The following is a 12349-nucleotide window of genomic DNA, read 5'->3' as shown; positions in this document are numbered from 1 at the left end:
CTTGTCTAAACTGTGCTGTCACAACATGGGAGGAGTTCATGGAGGCCTCAGCATCTCTTCTTGCAGAAGGGGAAAAAAATATTACAATAATGTTTTTTTTATTTGTATCTCACATATATATATATATATATATATATATATATATATATATATATCTATATATATCCAACTTGCTGACCCTTCAATGTCCGGGAGATCCCCAGAACAAGAGGGAGAACTCCCAGAAGGAAGGCAAATCTCTGAAGTATACTCACCTCTCCCCATTCCTGCACTGTTCTTTATCTCCTTGTAGACACTGGACTGTCTTCCCTGTCCATGTCAGGAACTGTCCAGAGCAGGTTTTCTATGGGTATTTGCTCCTGCTCTGGACAGTTCCTCATACGCAAAATATAGCAGAAAAAAAGTGGGCTGCCCACTTTTAGCAATTGCAAAAGGGAAAATATATTCCCGAAATGCGTCTTGCACACTGTCTTATGTTTTATTTGTTTTGATGTAACAATAAAACCAATTTTAATATATTCCTGTGCTACAGAATTTGATGTGGATCGCATGAAAGCAGCGCCAGTGCAAAGAGTTTTTTTCTGCTATATTTTGCCTACGATTACCGAACTCCCCTTTTGGAAGGTGATCGGTCCTACAGTTTGCAGGCTGCAGCTCGAGATCCATACGTCTGTACCCCATATGGAGGGGTTACGTGCATGAACCCAAGTTTCCAGCCAGGTGAGCACAACACCTATACTGGGGATCCCTGGGACTTTCCTACACAGATTTACACTAGGCGCTGCCCTCCTGTTCTTTTTCTTTTCTCTTTGAAGTTCCTGATACGGACAGAGGTGGCAGCAGAGAGCACTGTGGTCAGGATTAAGATTTTTAAATAGAAGTAATTTACAAATCTGTTTAACTTTCTGGCACCAGTTGAGTTAAAATGCTTCCCCCCCCCCCCCCCCCACTGACCACAGTGCTCTCTGCTGCTATATATACTATATATATTTGTAAATTACTTATCAGCTGCTATATACTCCGCAGGACGTTCTTTTCTTTTTGAATTTCCTTTCTGTCTGACCACAGTGCTCTCTGCTGACACCTTTGTCCATGTCAGGAACTGTCAAGAGTAGGAGAGGTTTGCTATGGGAATATGCTGGTACTCTGGACAGTTCCTGACATGGACAGAGGTGCCAGCAGAGAGCACTGTGGTCAGACAGAAAAGAACTACACAACTTCGTCTGTAGTATCCAGCAGCTGATAAGTACTGGAAGGATTAAGATTTTTAAATAAAACTAATTTACAAATCTGTTTAACTTTCTGGCCCCAGTTGATTTAAAAAAATTCCCACTGGAGTACCGTTGCTTTGTTCCCACTGAGGAATGTCCGCTGATTAAATTGATTGAACATGTTCATTCTTCTGGTGGAATCCACAGGTAAAAGACCATGGAACTCAACGGGACTTCATTTTTTCTGTTAAAATGAATTTGGAGCGGAAGTGACACGGCATTGAAGCAAAAGTTTTCTGCAGATTTGAAGGAGAATTGAGACCCAGCCCTTTGGTGGTTGTAATAATGATCCTCCGCCAAATTCTGCACCAAATTCTCCTTCAAATTCCACATTTATTCTGTTACAAATTCTGCTCCAAGGAGAAGATGGCAGATTTTTCGTCAATTCCTCACCAATTCCTCAGTATAAACACACCCTAAGGGCATGTTCACATGGCGGAATGTCCGCACGGAATCCGGCAAGAATTTTCCGCACGGACATTTCGCTGCAGCAGAGTCTCATTGATTTCAATGGGATTCTGCTGCACTGTGCCTACAGAGGAAACATCTGGCCTGGAAATCCAGATTCCGGCATCTACAGAATGAATAGACATGTCTGTTCTTTCTGTGGATTTCACCTGGAAATTGCAGTCTATTGGATGGTGCATTTCCAAGCGGTCCTAGCGCCTGCCAGAACTTTCAAATGTACAGAATGTCTTTCCGTGTTTTCCGGGTGGACATTCCGCACATTTTACCCCATGAACATACCCTTATCCCTATATATGAAGACATATTGAGGTATTGGCCTTTAGATTTTAACGTGGGTCCCATTTTGGATCAATACAACAATAACATTTCATACAGTTATGTACATAAATCTGAAACCGTCACGATAGGATGATAGTTTATACCGTAGTGCGCCATTTTAGGTTTAGCAAAAGACATCACAATATCTTACTGTACTGACATAGGATAATCCAATAGATGGGAAGAACATACAATGCACACAGTAAAACAGTGTCTCCCAACCAGCGTGCCTCCAGCTGTAGCAAAACTACAACCCCCAGCATGCCCGGACAGCCGAAGGCTGTCCGGGCATTCTGGGGGTTGTAGTTTTGCAACAGCTGGGGGCACCCTAGTAGGGAAACACTGCAGTAAAACATGATCCCAGACAGGACCCATGATTAAGGGTCCTGTCTGACCCGAAACGCGTTGGTTTTATGTGCTGACCATGTGTCCTCAATAAAGAAATCCTGTTTTGCATCTTACCTCGCTGGACATCGAGTCTTTTGCTCGCAGTAAAACATTGCATTATCTTGATATCTTGTACCAAATGACAAACCCAGTTCTTCTACCACACATCTGTCCTGAATTTTACAACAGTTATTTATTTTATTCCCTATTGATTGCAGAATAAAACCAGCATGTACCATGCGCAGCGCTGCCAGACGCCACATCATATTGCACTGTTTTTGTATGATGTAATCGGTTCCGTCTTTATTTAATATCTAGCTGGTGTCTCGCACCCTTTAATGCTTCCTTCATCCGCAGCAGACAGCTTTGATATTATGACAATCTTTTGATACCGATATTAAATGTTATCCGCCTCCTACAAAGCTTTTCACTTCAGAGCTTTCTCTATGGTAGCAAATCTCTATTTTTAGCCCGAAACACTCACAGATTTCCAAGACTTTTGCGGTTGATGATTTTCTCCAAGACTCCAATATATGTAAAGTCTTTTTAAAGCTGCTATTGATTTTACAAGCTTGTGGAGCCATTATTTCATATGCATTATAATAGTAGCACATTCATTGTAATATTTACTGTCTGTTTTTGGCGGTTAATCTGTGAAATCGCCATAACAAGATGGCCTCCATGTTGGAAATCTTGCGCGATGTGTGCAATCCTTGAACAGCAGTTTGAGGGTGCATATTGTTGTACGAGATGTGTGCGAGTTGTTCATTCGGAAGCCTAGAACCTGGATCTAGAGGAGCAACTGGCAACAGAGACGCATCGACAACTTGGAGAGGAGTCTCCTGCTCACTGAGCAAGTACTCTCTGGGGTAGAGGTGGGGGAGGATAGTAGGACGGAGGTGCAGGATAGTGTTGAGTGGCATAGGCCATATTCGAATTTGCGATATTTCGCGAATATATGGACGAATATTTGTCATATATTCCCTAAATTTGCATATTCGTAATATTCACGTTTTATTTCTGCATATGCAAAAATTCGCATATGTGAAGATTTGCATCAAGAATTTGCATAAGCGATATTTCGCATATGCGAAAATTAGCATACGTTTAAATTTGCATAAGCGAAAATTAGCATATGCGAAAATTAGCATATGCAAATTTTTGCATAAAGAAAATTTGTACGCCAGTCTCACACAGTGGTATTAGAGCCTTCTTTACACCACACAAGCTGGAAGAGGGATGATCACTGTGATGTGTACTGTGGGGAAAAAAAAAACGAATATTAGTAATTGCGAATATATAGTGCTATATTTGCAAATATTCGCGAATATGCGATATTCACGAATAGAATTTGCATTGGGAATATTCGCGAGCAACACTAGTGCAGAACAGTCAGGCAGTTAGCTGGGTTACAGGTAGAAAACGGGGTAGAGGGAAAAGTGACAGGGGGGCTAGTCCTGATCTGGCACACCCCAACAAGTTTGGTGGTTGGCAGATGAGGGGGATGCCATTTCAGAGCTAGCAGTACTGCAGCAGGACTCTGCCTCTGACTGCCAGGGGGTGTCTGCTCCAGTAAGGAGGGAGGGAGGAGTGCAGGGCAGGCCAGACAGGTACTGCTAGTGGGGGACTCAATTATTAGGGGGACAGACAGGGCGATCTGTCACAAAGACCAGGATCGCCGAACAGTGTGTTGTCTTCCTGGCGCTCGAGTTCGGCACATCGCGGATCGGGTTGACAGGTTTCTGGGTGGGGCTGGAGAGGACCCAGTAGTCATGGTACATATTGGCACCAATGACAAAGTAAGAGGTAGGTGGATTGTCCTTAAAAATGATTTCAGGGACTTAGGCCGCAAGCTTAAGGCAAGGACCTCCAAGGTAATATTTTCTGAAATACTACCAGTACCATGAACCACACCAGAGAGGCAGCGGGAGATCAGGGAGGTAAACAAGTGGCTCAGAAGCTGGTGTAGGAAGGAAGGGTTTGGGTTCATGGAGAACTGGGCTGACTTCGCTGTCGGTTACCGGCTCTACCGTAGGGACGGGCTGCACCTCAATGGGGAGGGTGCAGCTTTGCTTGGGGAGAAGATGGCTAGAAGGGTGGAGGAGTGTTTAAACTAGGGACTTGGGGGGAGGGAACCTACAGCAAAGAGGGGGAAGATAGTGTAGATAGAGAGGGCGGTCTTATTAATGTACCTGGTGGTGGAGCGGAGAGAGGGGTTAGAACAGTTAATAAGGATAGGCTTCATAGGAAGAAAAAACATACACCATTGAATTGCATGTTGACTAATGCCAGAAGTCTGACCAATAAAACTGATGAACTGGAGTTGATAATGTCTGAGGAGAATTATGTATGACATAGTGGTGTTACCCCGTGCTCCTGCTGTCCTGTCAGGCAGCCTCCTTCAGTGTCCCCAAGGTCCACTGCACTTGTTTCCCCATTGTAAATATGTGATCCCAAGAGTGACCTATGGGCTCCCTGCTAGTCTCTCCCATATAAGCCCTGGGTGGAGCTTCTCTCTCGTTGATCTCTGCTCCTCTGATAAGCTGAGGTCCAGTGCAGTCGTCTAGTGTGTGTGTCCTGAGTGTTGGAGACCTCAAAGTCAAGTCCTGCAGCCACCATCAATTCAAGTAAGCTAAAGTCACAGCTTTATGAGTCAAGTCAAGCCAGTCACTGTCATCTGTCAAGTCAGCGTGGTCTGCATTCAATTGTCCAGTCCTACTACAAGTCCCAGCAAGCCCTTAAGATCTCTGCATCACTGGTCACCTCCTTGGGCCCCAGCTGAATTGTATAGACTTTACCAACTGTCTACCCTCAGTAAAGCTACCATTGTCCGTAACTTGGCGTCAGAGTCTTTATTGCCCCCTTTAGTGCCTAGCCCAGGATCCAGCGGTATACCTTCGGGTGGTTATAGGCTAAGCCACACCCTGGGTCACGAATACAAGGGGTTAATGCCATCTTCCCCTAGGGTAACAACATCTGCCCTCATCACCACCGCTACCACAGTGGGTATAACAGAGACTTGGTTTGACGATAGCTGTGACTGGGCGGTCAACATACAGGCTATTCAGGAAGGATCGGACAAAACGGAAAGGGGGAGGAGTTTGTCTCTATGTAAAGTCCAGTCTAAAGGCCGCACTAGATTTAAAGGGACAGATCGTTGATCCAGGGATTTATTCTGATGCCATATTTGGAGTCGGGAAATAATTTTTACCTCCTAGTACGAGTGTTTTTTGCCTTCCTCTGGATCAACTCAGTAGGGACTTATTAGGGTTATAGGTTAAACTTGATGGACTCCGGTCTTTTTTCAACCTTATGAACTGTGTTACTATGTTCCTATAGTGGAGCAGTCCCTGCTGTGCACTGTTAGATCTCGCCACACTTTGCAAGGGCCAATTAATCAAACCAATGTTCTGTATTGACCATCTATGTATCTATGTCTATGCAATACAGTCCCAATATTTGTCTCCAGGCAGACATAATTTTATTTGGTTTAACATAATGTACGATATTGATTGTGTTTGTTTTCTTTTTAGACAAATGTAAAGCTGGATGAAACTGGATCATAGGTTGTTAAAGGGGTACCCTGGTGGGAAAAAAAATTCAAATCAACTGGTGCCAGAAAGTTAAACAGATTTGTAAATTACTTCTATTAAAAATCTTAATCCTTCCAGTACTTATCAGCTTCTGTATGCTACAGTGGTATAGTTCTTGTCTGACCACATTGAATATTTTACAATGGAATGGGTGCAAGGTAAAGATAAACCGTGCACTGTTATGGTCACTTAAGGGAGATGTTTATCTACTATGAGAGTCTCTGGGACATAAAAAGGTTGGCGTCTATTTGGGCACCAAGCGCTGATGTCAGACTATTTCTTCTGTAGACTCTTTATTTATCTTGGCACATCTTGCACTAGTAACTGTTGAGTGGGTGCGCCAAGTCTGCATAGATAAAGTGCTCTACCACATATTATTTATGTACCAGATTAGTGCTTCCCCAGGTCATCTACATGCCAGACCACTTCTCCAGCTCCTTATTGTGCCAGATCACTCCTCCTATGGATCCTCAATCTGCCAGACCACTTCTTTCTCAGCTCCTCTATGTGCCAGACCATTCATTCTATGACTTCTCAATGTACTAGATCAGTCCTTCCTCAGTCCCTAATGTGCCAGACCCCTCCCTCCTAAGCTACTCAATGGGCCAGACCTCTGCTTCCTCAGTTTCTTAATATGCCAGAGCATTTCTTCTTTAGTTCCTTAAAGGGGTACTCAACCCCTAGACATCTTATCCCCTATCCAAAGGATAGGGGATAAGATGTCTGATTGTGGGGCTCCCACCGCTGGGGACCCCAGCGATCTCCCTGCTGCACCTGGCGTCCGTTTAGAGCGTCGGGTGCAGCTCCGGAGGCTCGTGACGTCAAGGTCACACCCTGCTCGTGACGTCACCTCCACACCCCCTCAATGCAAGTCTATGGGAGGGGGCGTGATGACCATCACGCTACCTCCCATAGACTTGCATTGAGGGGGCGTGACCGTCACATCACAAATGGGCGTGACCGTGATGTTTCAAGCCTCAGCCCAGCATTGCCAGTAATCTGGTACATAGTGAAGTTCGCTCCGTGCACCGGATGTCCCCAGTGGTGGGACCCCCATGATCAGACATCTTATCCCTTATGCTTTGGATCGGATGGCGGAGTACCCCTTTAATATACCAGAGCACTCCTTCCTCAGTTCCTTAAATGGGCACTGTTAGATCTGTGGTCTGGCACATTTAAGAGCTAGGTAAAGAGTGATTTAGTACATTGCGATGCTGAGGAAGGAGTTCTCTATTACAAAGAGAATCCATCGAAGGAGTAATCTAGTACAATGAGGATCCATATGAGGAGTAGTCTGGAATAACGCAGATCAAGGGAAGGAGTAGTCTGGCACATTGAGGAGCTGAGAAAGAAGTGGTCTGGCAGATTGAGGAGCTGAGAAAGAAGTGGTCTGGCAGATTGAGGATCCATAGGAGGAGTGATCTGGCTCAATGAGGAGCTGGAGAAGTGGTCTGGCATGTAGATGGGGAAGCACTAATCTGGTACATAAATAATATGTGGTAGAGCACTTTATCTATGCAGACTTGGCGCACCCACTAAACAGTTACTAGTGCAGAATGTGCCAAGATTAATAAAGTGTCTATGGAAGAAATAGTCTGACATCAGCTCTTGGTGCCCAAATAGACCCCAACCTTTTGATTCCCAAGAGACTCACATAGTAGGTAAACATCTCCCTAAAAGGGGTACTCCACTGGCCAGCATTCGGAAGTAAATGTTCCGAACGCTGTTTTCGCGCTGCGGGGGTCGGCCACGCCCATTGTGTCTTCATGACCACGCCCCCTCTATGCAAGTCTATGGGAGGGGGCGTGACGCAGTCACGCCCCCTCCCATTGACTTGCATTGAGAGGGCGTGGCCATGACATCACAAGGGGCGTGACCGACCCCCTCAGCGTGAAACCAGCATTCGGAACATTCACTTCCGAATGCTGGCCAGTGGAGTACCCCTTTAAGTGACTATAACACTGCACGGTTTATCCTTACTGTGCACCCATTTCCATTGTAAAATATTCAATGTGTCATTGTGGGGATCTTTTTGCTTTAGGAGTCTTCATATTTTATTTTTTTTATTTTTTATTTCTCTCCATGATTCAATAGTCGCCTTTATCACTGTGCTTCCTGTTCATCCAGGGGTCCTCTGCTGATGAGGAATATGATAATACACAATGATTGCCCAAGTCCCAGCATGCACTGCTCGCAGCCGACAGGATGCTTCAGCCTGCCCGTGCAGACTCCAGTAGGCACATAATGTGCCGCTCATTACACCCCCCTCGTCTTATCAGCCATTCTCCTGGGCAGACGTGTTGCCTTTAGTGGACGTTATCCTTAACCCTTTCCCGGTTTCCGGGAATATTACAGCCTTTGTATTGTTATCTCGCTCTCTTTTGCAGCACTTTTTTTTATTTTTCATTTTTTTTTTTTATCATTGCACAGAAAACAGAGATCTCACAGCCATATGGTAAGTTTTTTTTTTTTTGCAGCGCAGAATCATGGTTGCCATGACAACTGAGAAAAGAGGCGAACCAGGGTTTGCATCGGTGTAATGGACGACATCTGGTGGGAAATCATTGGCTGGCACCAGGCATTCTTGGAAGAATATGTCTTGGAAGTGTATAATTTATTTAACCCTTCCACGTCTGCTCACCTTATAATTTTATTTTATTTTTTTTTTATAGGATCAAAGAGGGTAAATTATAAATGTCATAGAGATCAGTAGAGCTTTCCTTTTTATTACAGCAGGGTTGAGTAAACCATGGAGTTTCGCATTTACTATACGATTCCTATAGGTCACTAGGTAAACATTCTAGAACATTATGAACCTCGGGTCACAGAGGCGGCGTTATTGCCGATCATTGTTCCTATGCATTAAACACAATGTTATGTCATCATTAAAATGTTGCAGCTTTATCTGTTCTTCATAGTCTGTAAACTCTTGTGTGCCGGGCCCTTACCTCTCTTGTTGAATATTTAGTGTGCAATATTGTAATGTCTTTATTTGTACCCTTAAAAATTGTAAAGTGCATGATTTATTTGATGCCCCTATATTAAAGCTAATGCTAATAATAATAATAATTATTATTATTGATAGATACCGTATTTTTCGCCCTATAGCACGCACTGGCACATAAGACGCGCCCAATTTTAAAGGTGCAAAATCTAGAAAAAAAAAGATTCTGAACCCAACAGTGATCTTCAACCTGCGGACCTCCAGTTGTTGCAAAACTACAACTCCCAGCATGCCCGGACAGCCGTTGGCTGTCCGGGCATGCTGGGAGTTGTAGTTTTGCAACATCTGGTGGTCCGCAGGTTGAAGACCACTGGTACAGGAGGTTATACTCACGTGTCCCCGCCGCGGACCATCACCGCTCGTCACTAGAGATGAGCGAACTTACAGTAAATTTGATTCGTCACAAACTTCTCGGCTCGGCAGTTGATGACTTTTCCTGCATAAATTAGTTCAGCTTTCAGGTGCTCCGGTGGGCTGGAAAAGGTGGATACAGTCCTAGGAGACTCTTTCCTAGGAATGTATCCACCTTTTCCAGCCCACCGGAGCACCTGAAGGCTGAACTAATTTACGCAGGAAAAGTCATCAACTGCCGAGCCGAGAAGTTCGTGACGAATCGAATTAACTGTAAGTTCGCTCATCTCTACTCGTCACCGCTGCCCTGGATGTCGCTCCATCGCTGTCGCCGCGTCCCCGTGGTGTCCCCTACGCTCCGGACGTTTTCTTCCCCGGGATCCACGCTCTCCATTGCCGTCATCACGTCGCTATGCACGCTGCTCCTATTGGATGACGGGATGGCGTGCGCGACGACGTGATGACGTCGAAGGGGATCCCGGCACGGAGAATACACCGAGGTGGCAGGTTAGGTCCCTCCCGGTGTCCTGTAAGCTGTTCGGGACGCGGCAATTTCACCGCGGCGGTCCCGAACAGCCCGACTGAGCAGCCGGGTTAGTGTCACCTTCCCTTCAGATGCGGCGGTCAGCTTTGATCACCGCGTCTGAAGGGTTAATACAGGGCATCACCGCGATCGGTGATGTCCTGTATTAGCCGCGGTTCCCGGCCGTTGATGGCCGCAAGGACCGCCGCTATAGGTGTGTGTATTCTCTGTATAAGACGTATACATATATATATATTTATATATTATATTTTCTTTACAATTAGATTTTTAGAAATATCATTGATGAATAGAATGACAGAAAACAGACAAGCAGGCAGAGCAGCAAGAGACAGAAAAGCAAGATGGGGAATCTACCTCTACACCTGTGTTTCCTAACCAGTGTGCCTCCAGCTGTTGCAAAACTACAACTCCTTTGGCTGTCCGGGCAATCTGGAAGTTGTAGTTTTGTATCAGCTGGAGGCATCCTGGTTGGGAAACACTGCTCTACATGCTGGTTTATTTGCTATTTGGAGTTTATGAAAAGTTATGTGACAATTACGGTAGTGGAGATAATTTGCTGGAATCAGCCATTGGATTTAATTGGGGTTTAATGGCCGATTTGGATTTAAATAAGCATTTTGCTGTTATGCCTCCTGGAAATTATTAAAAAAAAATATATAAACAAAAAATAAGAATGGTGCGTTTCTATACTTCCCATAAAAGTGTATCTGGTATGATAAGCATTGATTGGACAATGTCAGAGCATGTAAGAAAACACCCTATTGACAAGGAAACTCGCTCATGTACTATATATTTCCATGAGGAGTAACAGAGGCATGGCATAATGCAGGGTACTATGAAAACTAGGGATCGACCGATTATCGGTTTGGCCGATATTATCGGCCGAGATTCACGATTTTGGACATTATCGATATCGGCAATTAACTTGCAATATCAGAGAAATAGACCTATCAGTTAAAACTTAACATAATCATCTTATGCCATAAACACAGTTCCGGTGCCTTGATGAACAGTATGTGGTCTGCAACAAAATTGATAGTGTACCTGTCAGTACACTTTTAGGTGACTTTTTAGGATAAGCTGCCCTGTGTGTGTGTACATGAGGAGGAGCACTATTTTTGGTTATTAGATAACTTCTGTATGGTATTTTCTGTAGCAGATTTTGCTCTGCGGGCTTTATATATCATTTGCAGTTCTCCAAGAGCTGGTGGGTGGAGCTTCCACTCCCTCCCCACTTCGTAGAGTTTAATTGCTTGTCTTGCAGACACAGGACAAAGCTCAGCGGATTTTCAGAGAATATTTGAGCAGCAGGATGGGGAGGGAAAAGGTTTCATAACAATTTTTGTCTAGTAAGATATATTAAAAAGTTTTTTATATTCCGTGAATTCAGGTAGAAGACAGACATGGTCGCACATCTACAATCTTGTATAATGATCTAATTGCTTCTCAGCATAATTTCAAAAACTAACAGGTTAGCATAAAATGGCGCAGCACTGGGCAGCGACCACCACCGCCGCGACACCAATGCCCACAGGGGGAACGACCCACTGGCAGAGCGGCCCCAACGCCACTCAAACCAGTTCATGGGTCGCACATCCCCGCAGATGGCAGCGACAGACGCCGCACAGCACCACACCAGTGTGAACAAGGTGCAATAGCTCACTTACCATGCTCTTCCAGTCAGACTGTGAGGCTGCCAGGAAAGAAAAGGCCCTTGTGTAGCTAACTACTACTTATATAGGGTTGGGCTGAGGGGGTGGGGAAGATTGCAGACAACATGTTCAAACAAACAAAAAAAAAATTCCCTTTTACCATTAACTTACACAAAGTTTGTTCAAATGACAGTGCCTATTTAAATACAGATGTAGGACAAGACAGCAAAAAAGGTTCCTAGATATTCGCTGCAACTCCAACATCCAAGACTTATAGCCTTTATAAAATGTGCTAGTTTATTTAAAAAGCCAATAACAATGCTTAGATAAGTGCTACGTGTCACAGTTACATCCACATGATGCCTGGACCAAAGGATTCCCTGCAGAATATTTCCTAAAGCATCACACTATCCCACAGTGCATTCTGGAGTCATCTCTTTCCCAGACATTTGACATACAGCGCATGCGCACAGTCAACCACATGATGTAATAGAAAACATAATTCATGAGACCAGGTCATCTTCCTCCATTGCTCCATGGTCCAGCTCTGATGCACACAGGCTTACTGCAGGTAAGTGATGGACAGGGGTCCCCAAGCGAATCCCATACACATCAATGAGCAATGACTGCATGCCCTTTACACCCCTCGCACATCAATAAGCCTTGGGCACCCATGACTGTTGTTGATTCACCAGTTGTCCTTCCTTGGAACGTTTATGGTAGGTATCAACCCATGCACACTGGAAAAAAAAACTGCAAGA

General features: G+C 44.6%; 1 protein-coding gene and 1 long non-coding RNA gene across 3 annotated transcripts in view; one reads left to right on the top strand and one right to left on the bottom strand.

Annotated features, from left to right (window-relative positions):
* Positions 1–8979, top strand: part of LOC130284493 (uncharacterized) — a 66720-nt gene extending 57741 nt beyond the window's left edge. The window contains exon 5 of the long non-coding RNA XR_008847052.1: positions 8515–8979. This is a non-coding gene — a long non-coding RNA (uncharacterized LOC130284493). The remainder of the gene's footprint in view (positions 1–8514) is intronic.
* Positions 1–12349, bottom strand: part of CSRNP3 (cysteine and serine rich nuclear protein 3) — a 150571-nt gene that overhangs the window by 109018 nt on the left and 29204 nt on the right. The gene's annotated exons all lie outside the window — the stretch shown is intronic.

The sequence above is a fragment of the Hyla sarda genome, chromosome 8, assembly GCF_029499605.1.
Source record: "Hyla sarda isolate aHylSar1 chromosome 8, aHylSar1.hap1, whole genome shotgun sequence".
NCBI classification, from domain to species: Eukaryota; Metazoa; Chordata; class Amphibia; order Anura; family Hylidae; genus Hyla; species Hyla sarda.
Note: the sequence above shows the minus strand (reverse complement) of the source record. Positions and strands in the feature narration are given on the sequence as shown.